Source organism: Trichosurus vulpecula, chromosome 6, assembly GCF_011100635.1.
Source record: "Trichosurus vulpecula isolate mTriVul1 chromosome 6, mTriVul1.pri, whole genome shotgun sequence".
Taxonomy (NCBI): Eukaryota; Metazoa; Chordata; class Mammalia; order Diprotodontia; family Phalangeridae; genus Trichosurus; species Trichosurus vulpecula.
The window spans coordinates 261448289-261460469 of record NC_050578.1 but is presented as its reverse complement, the minus strand read 5'-3'; the positions used below and the strand labels follow the sequence as shown (position 1 = coordinate 261460469).

The 12181-nt window shown below is 35.1% G+C and overlaps 1 pseudogene; it reads right to left on the bottom strand.

Moving 5' to 3' along the window:
- Positions 1-10334: 10334 nt before the first annotated feature.
- Positions 10335-11338, bottom strand: LOC118855004 (annotated as a pseudogene).
- Between the last annotated feature and the right edge of the window lie 843 nt (positions 11339-12181).

Sequence of the window (12181 nt, the reverse complement as noted above, 5' to 3'; positions counted from 1 at the left end):
TGCCATGTAAAACATTGAGAATGATCATAATGCCTATCAGCTGTCCACGTGATTATACTCACACTGATTAGACATATTGGATATCACTGAGACTGTAGATGCTGGGTAAAAGGAATGTTAACGGGACTGATACAAGGGAAGATACAAATAACCTCTGACACAAATCACAGGGGCAGCCAGGTGATACAACTGATAAAGTGCCAGTCCTGAAGTCAGAAAGACTCCTCTTCCTGAGATCAAATCTGGCCTCAGAAACTTACTAATTGTGTGACCGTGGGCAAGTCACTAAACAATGTTTGCCTCAGATCCTCATCTGTAAAATGAGCTGGAGAAAGAATGACAAACCAGTTCAGTATCTTTACCAAGAAAACGCTAAATAGGGTCACTAAGAAGTAGCAGACTGGAAAAAATAACAATAAAACCAAATAATAAACGCAAAACCTTTCCTCTCTTTTCCAAATTAGTTTGTGATACTGATTAACAAATAAGACAAAGGATTAAAATTACAAAATTTCAAATTTAAAAGGAACTTTAATCCACCAGCTTTAACCTTCCAATATTCCCTTCAACAAATATCCAACAACTGTTTGCCCGAGTTTTGTTTTTATTTTGGTTTTTTTTTTGTATTTTTTTAAGATTGTCTGGAATGGGGTTGATGGTTGGGGCAAAGGCAGACTTTCTTTTCTATTCCAGCATGGAATATCTGTGATTGTTAGGAATCCTTTTTTGTAGTTATCTGCTCTTTTCCTTCCCTTCTCTCTTTCTTCTGCTTCCCTCTTTTCTCCCTTCCCTCCCTTTTTCTCTGTCCATCTCTCACTCTCTTCCTTCCTTACTTCCTTTTCCCCTTCCTTTCTTCATTCCTTTGATTTTGTATAAGTTCCAAACTATAAATGTTATACAATTGAAGAGAACAGTAAATTACTGTGGGATGAAAAAGCCAGGGAAGTTTAAATAGAAAGGGGGAAAATTGTGGTGACCACCATTAAAATACAGGTTGAGGGTAAACTGAAAGTGACCCAGCCAGGAGATATTTGAGATATATAAAAATCTCTTGTAAAATATTTCCCAAGGAATACCAACAATTTAGCATAGAAGGACCTTGAATAACATCCAAGGAAAAAATCCCAAGGTTTCGATGGGCACTTATCTTTACAAAGGAGCATCAGACTATGATTTTCAAAGGATAAGTGAATGTAGCAATGTGCAAATTCCCCATGTAACCAATGCCTTGCACTGCAGGACTGCCACTAATCTGCAGAGATTAGCATCTCATCACCAGGCTTCAATCTCATGACATCTGTTCCAGTGCACGGGAGCAGTGGTTTTCTCATACTTACATAATCCTGACTTCACTTTCCTATACCTTCCTACCAGGAGAAAATTGGGCTGTTTCTTTGCTTTACTTGTGCCCTTGTTTCCTAAGGCTTTGTGATATGATGCAGATTATATTTCACTCAGGCCAACTGAGGATTTACTGGCATGGAACCATATCACATTACGTTGTGTTGTGGGAGAATTACACACCACTATCTTGACAAAACAACAAAAACAAAAACAACAATAATGTCGATAATAACAGTAATCATAAAAATAAAGAGAAAGAAGGAGGAGGAGGAAGAGGAGGAGAAGGAGAAGGAGAAGAAGAAGAAGAAGAAGAAGAAGAAGAAGAAGAAGAAGAAGAAGAAGGAGGAGGAGGAGGAGGAGGAGGAGGAGGAGGAGGAGGAGGAGGAGGAGGAGGAGGAGGAGAAGGGAAAGAGGAGAAGAAGGAGAAGAAGAAGGAGGAGGAGGAGGAGGAGGAGAAGGGAAAGAGGAGAAGAAGGAGAAGGAGGAGAGGAGAAGGAGACCAACAAGAAGAATGAGGAGGAGAATTATTGAACAGAGGGGTTGAGAATGGGATACTTGGTTGCAATGACAACCTATTTTTCTTCTCACTGTGCCTTAGTCCTTTTCTTCCTCCCTTCATTTCCTCTTTCTCTGTGTTGTGCTTCAATGATCAGAATATGAAGCTTTTTAAAAATATTCTTAGTTGTGATGTGTCCTTAATTGTTATATATTTTGATATTCATTTTAAAACATGTGGACTAGGATTTTCTCTTTCTCCATGGAAAATAAAATAAGTTAATAATTAGTTTTGTATTCCCCTAGATTATGAGTCTAGTTTCTATTATTCAATTTGCTAGGAGAGAGAAACAGAGTGAGACAGATGTAGTGAGAAAGAGAAACAGAGAGATGAGAGTCTTTTCAAGGACTCGCATCTTTTTTTTCAGTATCATGATTTTAACTGTATAAAATAGAATTCTGAAAACTAGAAAGGAAACCAATTATATTGGTTACTAAAACATTGAAAAAAGTTTTAAAATGCCAGGTTAATAAAAACTGACTCATAGAAGAATCTTAACCAAGTGATAGGGTCTACAAAGATGGGGGTAATAAAATATGTGAGTTCATACGCAAAATTCATGTTCTCCATTAAGCTGAGAACAATCCCTTCAGAGAATTTAGATGTTTTTGCCCAGTATTTCCTTCTCCCTTACTCTGTGTTGCTTAAGTATCCTGCTTTCAGCAAATAGTATATTATGAGGCTGACTATGAAAAATCTTTTTTTTCTAGAATCCTCAATAGGAATATTTTAATAGTTTCCTACCTTTGACAGTAAGAGAATCAGGAACTTCTTCCCTTCTAGTTCTCAAAATTTTACAAAGACAAAGGAGAAACTTGGGTTGAAGCGTCTACTTTTTCAGTGGTTCCAATCCTCCATTATAAACTCTGCTTTCTGCTAAAAATGACCAATATTGCTCCCTAAACTGTCTTTATATCAAGGGTGTCAGAGTTTTTGACACCAGATGACTGCATCTGAGCCTCTAGAGAAATAAGAGAACTCCTTTATGGAAGGGTTGATATCACAAGTTCATCTGATGTTGGTCAGGATAAGAGCAAATATCTCTAGCCAATTAGTGTGAGTCTGCCCCAGCACAAGGCTATAACTCATTTGGGAAATAGGAGAATGGAATCTTTTTATTCATTTTTCCCTTCCTTTCTTGACAGTGAAAAGTCATTTCATATCATTGCTACATACATCAAAGGAAAATAAAGTGGGTCGTGGTGGAAAGTTGTCAATGCCAAGAACTTGCCACCATAGCACCCAGAGTACTTTTGATAGGACTTCTGGATCTTGAGGCCATTGATTTCTCAGCTTAAAACTATTCCAATATAATTGGTGTCCCTTTAATTCTATGTGCTTTATTTATGTGTTATTCGGCAATATCATCAGTAGGTTTCACCAGACCATAACTGGAATACAAAAACTTTAGGAAAGACGATTCTAGGCCCTGGTTAACCCCTTCATACATGTGGAGGTAATGACTAGACCACTGCCTCTCCTAGCATGAATGTGAAAAAAATTCCCATTATCCTCTTCAGTGCCATTTTTCTTGTTATTGCTCTGTGGTTACAACTATAATATTCTTTGTAAAAAAAAAACATAAGCATGTTTTAAGAACTTTTAGGGAATAATTCCAAATTGGTTTCCATAATTGCTAGACTTACTCCCTATTCCACTAACAGGTCAATTAATACACTTGTTTTCACGAAGCCTCTCAAGTATTTTTCATTTGTTGGTTTTGCAGTGGAGCCTAAAAGTTGTTTTTGAATTTACACATCTCTTATTATTGGTATTTTGTGCCTTTTTAATGTAGCTAATTTTAGATTGAATGTCTTTCTCTGAAACATTCTGTTTGGGTCTTTTTGGCCACTTATCAATTGGGGCATACCTCTTAACTCATACACATTTGAGTCATTTCATTATATATTTTTATGATATTTATCTAAAAAAACTCTGCCATTATTTTTCTATTACCTGAACAGGATGTTTTCAGGGAAGAAATTTAATCCAAAAATAGCCATATTAAAAAAGCACAAGTCACCAACAATAAGAGATATGATAATTTAAAAGCAAAACAAAATACCTCTTAGGCTCCACTGCAAAACCAAATGATTGGTGAAATCTGGTAAAAATTAAAAAAAAAATGATTGAGGGGCTGGAGGCATAAAAATGTCAAGCATCTTAAAGGGAAAAAATGAAAAAAAAAGTTTGATAAAAAGGAAACATGATGGAATGTACCTTAAAGGAGAAAATTCAAAGTGATGTTGGCAGAAAGTCTGAAAGTGTCAGTAAAGAAATATGTCAATTCTTGTTCAAGGCATTGTGTTTTAAGAGAAATGAGAAAAGAAATGTCCATTTTTTCATAAAATACCAATAAGTTTTTTATCCTTCAGTGTGAGCAAAAGGACGGAAGGAATGTGAGAAAAATGCATCAAGGATAAAATGGAGGTTGTTAACAGAAGAAAAGTATTCCCCTGGGCATAGTGGAAGAGTGGCCACAGAAGGAACAGGACAAGGGCAGGCATAGAACAGGGTAGTTATAAAATTGTCTGCTCCTGGATCTGTAATTAAAACGTATCTGAATTTGTAGGACCTGACAGAGCATGTGGTTTATTGGCAATAGCTGGGAGAAACCAAGATTATGCAGAATCATTTATGTAGTACGATGAATTAATAAGGCAAAATTCGGTCTTCTTAATCACACCTCTCTAACAAGCTGCTCTTAGGTAAGCTTTTTTATTAGCATTTGTTCTTTCATTTTAATAACTTTTTTATTCCATAGGAAAATTGAATTTTAAATGTGTTCTCTAAAGTCTTCACAGCTGTTGACCTTGGCTAAAGTGTAGAAGAAAATACAACACCTGATTTGAATAGTAAATCGGGTTTGATTTTCTGCAGTATTTCACTCTTTTAGTTACTCAGGGCCCTGATGGTATAGAGAAACACCTCAACTTGTTTTAGAGGTACTTGGGACTTCAGTATAATTCTAAGGTAACAAAGCTATGAAAAAGTGGAAGAGATTTGACTACCACTGATGAGGACAATGAAAAATTGGATAAGGTAGTGTTCAAAAGATTTAAGAATATCTAGGGGTGGGAATATGTTAGGCATTCAATATAAATTAGTTGATTCATGCCTTCATTCTGTAGCACTTTAATATGAGGGAATCAAGAAACTTTCACAGATGCATACATCTGAGCATGACATTAGTCTTTAAAATTAATTTTATTTGTTTCATTTAACAAGAATCTATTTTATTTCCTTCCTTACACTATTGGAAAAACCTTAAAAAATATAGATGGTCAAACAAAACAGATTACTACATTGATCTACCAAAAAAAAAAGTATTTCTCATTCTGCACACTGAGTCTATCACATTTTTGCCCAAAGGTTGGTAGTATGTTTCATCATTACTCCTCTGGATTCAAGGTGTTTGTCATTGTGCTGATCAGAGATTTTGATTTTAAGTCACTTTGTCATTGCAATGTCATTTTTCATAACAATGTTGTTCTAATTGTATAAATTGTCCTCTTGGTTCTGATCACTTCACTCTGTATCAGTTCATAGTAGCCTTCACAGATTTCTCTGAAACTGTCCTCTTCATTTCCTATGCACTATACAAATGCATCTCAATTATATCCTATGACATTTTTTATCCATTCCCCAATTGTTGGATATAAACCCTTATAATTTACAGTCCCTTGCCACCATAAAAGAGCTATCATGTACTATATATATATATATATATATATATATATATATATATATATACATATACATATATATATATATATACACATGTACACTTACGTATACTTTTGTGTATACAAAAACACACATATATATGTACATCCTTTTTCATTTATTTTTATTTTTGTTTTGCTTTCTGGCAGGACAATTGGGATTAAGTGACTTGCTCAAGGTCACACAGCTAGTACATGTGTTAAGTGTCTGAGGCTGGATTTGAACTCAGGTCCTCCTGATTCCAGGGTCGGTGCTCTACTCACTGCACCACCTAGCTGCCCCCTTTTTCATTTATTTTATCAATTTAGAGTATAAATTGAGAAATGCTCTTTCTAGGTCAAAAAGTAGACATATTTTAATAATTTTGGGGGTACAATTCCAAATTTATATCCAAAGTGACTAGACCTGTACACATTTCAACCAAGAAAGAATTAATGTAACTTTTCTTCCCTTGTCCTTCCTGAATTTGTTATTTTCTATCTTTTTTTCAAATTTTGTCATTTTGAAGGGGGTGAGGTGAAGCCACAGAGTTGTTTAATTTGCGTCATTAAGTGTTGCTGATTTGGGGCATTTTTTTTCTTATCAGTACTGATAGTTTGGATAGTTCCCTGCAAAAACTGCCATTAAATCTTTTCATTATTTATTAATTAGGGTATAATTCTCATTCATATAAATTTGAGTAAGTTCCTTAGATATCTATACTACTACTACTACTACTACTACTGATGATGATAACGATAACATTTATAGAGTAACTAATATATTGCATAAAATGTTTTCTACAACTATTATCTCATTTGATCCTCACAATAATCCTGGGAGATCAGAGCTATTATTATCCCCTTTTTTCTGCTAAGGAAACTGAGGAAAATAGAGGTTAAGTTAGGAAGTATCGGGGGCCAAATTTAAAGCACCTAGTGGCTACATTTGTATAGTTATGGGGGGGGGATATTTCCTAATTTTGCGTTCTGGACTTGTTTTCATTATGTAAAACTTTTTAAAATTGTGTAAAGTAAATTGTTCATTTTGCCCTCAGTGAAATTATTTTTTTTCCTTGTTTGGCCATAAATGCTTCCATGTAAAGATCTGAAATGTTTTCTCCTTGTTTCTCTAATTTCTTTATTTTGGCAACCTTTACGTCAAAGTCATGAATCCATTGGAAGCTAGTCTTGGTATGTGGTGTGAGATGCTGTTCTCTACTTAGTTTCTGCCAGACAACTTTTCAGTTTCCCTAGAAGCTTTTGTCAGATATTGAATTTTTATCACAATAGCCTGGATTTTTGCATTTACAAAGATTGGGCTACCATGTTAATTTTCTTCTTTAATGTGTCTATTTCATTGATCAACCTGTCTCTTTCTTAAGCATCTAATTGCTTTTATGAAATGTTACTGCTTTGGAATATAAATGGAGATTCAATACTTCCTTAGACATTTTTTCCTTAAGATCCTTGACCTTTTCCTCTAGATGATTTTCATAATTGCTTCCATAAAATCAGTAAGTTAATTTAGGTCATATTTTAATTTTTATTATATTGGCTTGGCCTTCCAATAAGCAATTAGTATTTCTCTAATTATCAAACTATTTGTTTCTGTAAATGGTATTTTGTAGTTGTTTTCCTATATTTCTTTGGTGTGTCTTGAAAATGTAGACTCACAAGTATTTTATATCTTATGAAGTCATTTTAAATGGAATTCATCTTTTTTCTCCTTCTTTATTTATCTGGAAATATGCAAAAATGCTGATCATTGACATGGACTTATTTCATATCCTGTAAATTTTTTCAAGTTGTTAGCTCTTTTATTTTCTGTTGACTCTCTAGAGTTCTCCAAAAAAGCATTATATCATCTGAATAAAGTGAATAGTTTCTTTCTTCCTTACCTATGATGATTCCTTCATTTTTTTCTTTTATTGCTATACTTACCTTTCTATTACTACATCAATAATAATATTAGAGATTATGGACAGTTATCATTTACCATTGATCTCTTGGAAAAGCTTCCAATTTGTCTCCGTTGTGTATAATGCTGAGTCTTGGTTTTAGAAACTGCTACCTATCTATCATATTAAAGAAGGGACCATTTATTTTAATTTTGGAATTTTAAAATTAAAATTAGTGTTGCAATTTGTCAATATTTTTCTGCATCCATTAATGTAAGTGTATTTTCCCTCATTTGTTGTCATTCTTGCTATTGATACAGTAAAGAATATTTATAATTTTTTCCTAACATTGAATCAACCTTGAAATCCTAATATAAATCCAACTTTGTGTTGCAGTAATCACTTTGCTGTTTTTTTTGCATTGAAGTTAATTATATACATACATACATGCCCCAATATAGCATGTATTATTTAGTATGCATTTAGTAAATATACACATATATATGATCTCCATGTAATCTGCATGCTTAATATAGTCCACAAGATATTAGGGTTTAGGAAGCAGGCCATCTCAGCTTCAGAGTCATAATTAAGAGGCTACAATAATCTCTGGGTATTTCAGGAGTGGATGGAGTATGGAAATAGAACAGACAGGAGTCATTTTTAGACTTTAGAAAGGTCCCATTTACTGGACTCTATACTATCTGAGAGACCACTACAAACAGCATTTAAAGGATTTGGAAGCTCTGAATAAAACCAGTTAACACAGCGAAAGGAGCAGAAAGTACTTGTGAGGAATTCAAACTTTGGGTATGAGAGGGTTTGTGGGGTGTTGTATGGAACTACGATCCAAACGCTTAAACTTTTCAAGGGGTGAAAAACTTTGCAGGGGATGAGATGAACCTCCCATTTCTTTTGAAAGATAGAACAAGAGAAGCAAAAAAGCAAACCATACCATTAGATTTTTCAGGAGAGAAAAAAAAACAAAAAACAAAAACAAGATCAGAGATTCTGGAACAGAATTTAATACCTTCTGAAAAAAAATAACTAAAGGATTATCACTATCTCTCTCCTATGAAGAAATATTTTCAAAGTTGTTTTTTTTTTCTGTTTTGGAAAGGAGTCTGTTCCTTTTAGCGAATAATGAAAGGGCACTGAAAAATATCTTTCAGTTGTATTTTGTAGATTGTATGCCTATGAAGGACACTGGCGTTGTTTTTAAAAGAATGATAAATAACCTATAATTCTTAAGACATTTAAGAAAAGATTCATTTTGATTTGTTCCTACTGAAGATTTTATATTTTTCTGAATATATCTTTGTTGATACCCAGAGCACAGCTTCTTCCTATTGCTTATTGATTGGATCAATAATTAGAGAGAAATCAATCAATAATGGAAGGGTACCTTTACCTCAAAGTCACCATTGTTTCCCTTTTATTGGACCACACCAGTGAAAGCATGGCTCCAGGACCAGGAACTGACTGAGATAACTGCTTTCACTCCACAGTGATCCTTTAAAACTAGTGCCAAGGATGTGTCAATTACACTAAGGCTTCCATAAGCCATGGGTAGGCATGTTTTAACACTAGCGGAGACAGGCCACACTTTTGTTCTAAATTCCTAGCTGTTTTTTTTCTAAATTTATACCTGTTGCTAGTTTTGATTTCCTCTAAGTACAGATACGCCAGTCCAAAGTAGAAAGACAACAAACTATATTTGAATATGTTAATCATGAGCAAGTTAGGCAACATTAAACATATGCATGAGTTGGTACATTTCCTTTGGTTTCAAGGGACAAACATAGTCTTTTAGGCTACTTTTTTTTTCTTCTGCAGGCTCCATCCACTTCTCTATTTAACCAATAAGACTATGTCACTACAATTCCTAGGTCTTCTTAGAAATTAACTTTAAAAGTTGGCATAACCAACTTTCTTTTGCTTTGGTTCACCATTTATTATTTACCCCAGAACATATTAACTGCTCTAAGGAAAATAAAAACAACTCAGGACAGGATTAATCCAGCTAGCTTCCTGTGCCTTTTTATTCCTTCATCTATAACCAATTGAATGACTTTCTGGGCTTCCTCTTTATCTCATATATTTAGTGCTATATATGCTCTTTATACCATACACTATCACAAACATGTCTCTTTTTATTTTACGTAGACAACTATTTTGCCACAAGTGATGTGGCCATCCATCTTGTAATAGACACACATTTTCAACCACTTGCTGGTAGAGAATGTCTCATTTTGGGTGAATAAGACTCCACTACTCCAGTCTATGTGTGGTTGTTGATCAATTGGCAGCATCTAGTTAATGATTTCAGAGAAAAGAAACTCATGTACCAGAGTTAAAGGAAGGATGATTTCCCTTTCAAGAATCTTCTAGGCTGAGTTCAGTCAAAATAAGCAAGTGGCCCTTGGTAAAGGTTGTTGAAATTAAATACTGAAACATAAATATAAGGTGAAATGAATTGGACCACAAACAGAGTGGGATATGATTATTTTTTCCTTTTGCAGAAAGGACAGTGGAGACATCTAAAATCAAGGACTTGGGATGCAGATTCAGAGAGGGCAGGACCTTGAAGACAGATCATCATCAAAGAGAATCTGGCTTAGGGACTTAAATACCTGTGATTATATATCTCCTTTTATACACAACCTTTGACAAAATTTCAATTGTCCCATATCTATTCTGTCTGTATCTGAACAAGTCCTGACAAACACCCAGTAAGATAAGGTTATGCCTTGCATACACCAATATAAAAAAATCATTTCTAATGCATCCATCCTGGTAAGACCAAATCATTTTGAAAAGTGTTGGTCTCTATGCACACTGTTTTTTATTTAAAGATTTCCTGCTGTTCCACAGTTTCCTCATAGCAGTTTTAGCTTCTTTATTCCTCAGTGCATAGATCCAAGGGTTAAGGAAGGGAGTTCCAATGGCATAAAACACAGCCACCAATTTATCCACAGGAAAAGTGGTCAGTGGCCTACTGTATATGAATACACAGGGGCCGAAGGATATGAGGACAACAATGATGTGAGAGTTGCAGGTGGAAAGAGATTTGTACCTTCCCTCTCTACTCTGATTTCTCACAGAATACAAGATAACAACATAAGAGATCATCAGTAATATAAAGCTCACCATGCAGATGGCTCCTCTATTAAAAACAACCAAGAAGTTTAACACATATGTGTCTGAACAGGCCAATTTCATCAAGAGCTGTAAATCACATAAGTAATGGTTGACTATGTTGGGACCACATAAGGGTAAACTCAAGGCAATGAAGAGCTGGGCAATGGAATGCACCAATGACCCCACCCAGGCTAATTCCACCAAGATCCTACATACCTTCCTACTCATGATAGTCAAGTAGTGCAGAGGTTTGCAGATGGCCACATAGCGGTCATAAGCTATCAAGATGAGAATCAAGATCTCCATGCAGCCAAAGAAATGCCCTGTAAATAACTGGATCATGCACTCATCCAAGGAGATATGCTTCTGTGTACGCAGACCATCTACTATGAGTCTTGTGGCTGTGGTGGTGAACAAACAAACATCAGAAAAAGACAAATAGGTCAGGAAGAAATACATAGGGGACTCGTGTGGGACTGTTCTTAATGGTGACAATGATAAGCAGGTTCCCCAAAATAGTGGCAATGTAAAAAAAATCAAGATAATGACAAATATTATTTTTCCTTTGTTGGGTAATGGGTCAGTCCAACAAGAAGAAATTCAGTCACATTATTTTTCATTTCTATGATGTAGTGAAAGTGGGTTGGAAACTGGTGAGATTTACATAAAGTACAAAGAATAAAGAGAAACATGATGAAGACACATTATGTGTAATCTGGCAGGAAAGACCATTTCTCTGGCCTCAACTTTTGATTACACCTGCAATACTTGAACTCTTTAATATTTCATTGACAAAACCCCGACAGACCATTATTCTTAGAGTCTAGTGCAATAGATCAGCTGTGTTCCTTGTGCTTTGTGATTAAGACTCTTGTTGCTCTGTTAGTCCAAATTCAGTATTTCTCTCCCAAAATCTGTGAAGCTTACATCATTGAATAAATTACCAAAGATCCAATCTGTCTTTTGGTGTCCTGTATATGGAAATAGAGCATGAGGAATCACATTATTCTTAAAATGCATTTTAGAGAATCTCAGACCTTAAATGAAATTCATAGCCATAGATGCGGCCTTGAGGCCACATATGGCCCTCTAGGTCCTCAAATTGGGCCCTTTGACTGAATCCAAACTTCACAGAACAAATCCCCTTAATAAAAGGATTTGTTCTGTAAAATTTGGACTCAGTCAAAAAGCTGCACCCACATGTGGCCTGCAGGTTCCCCACTACTGTCATAGACAGTCATCCATAATCAAAAAGGAAGCTCTTTTACAATGTCTCTAATCAAATGTCTCATCCTGCTCACAAGTGAAAAATATCAATGAAAAAGATGGCTCCAATGTCCAAAAGTTTTCATTTCTTTTGAGCCTGAATCTTGGTAACCTACACCCATTCCTCACAGTTACATACTGGGACAAAGCAGATGTAAAACAAGGAAACAAAAATATATTTCTTCCATATGACAGCCCTTCAGCCATTATCAGCCAATGGTCAGCTATAATACCCTCCTCAAGTCTTCTCTTCTCATACTAAACATTTA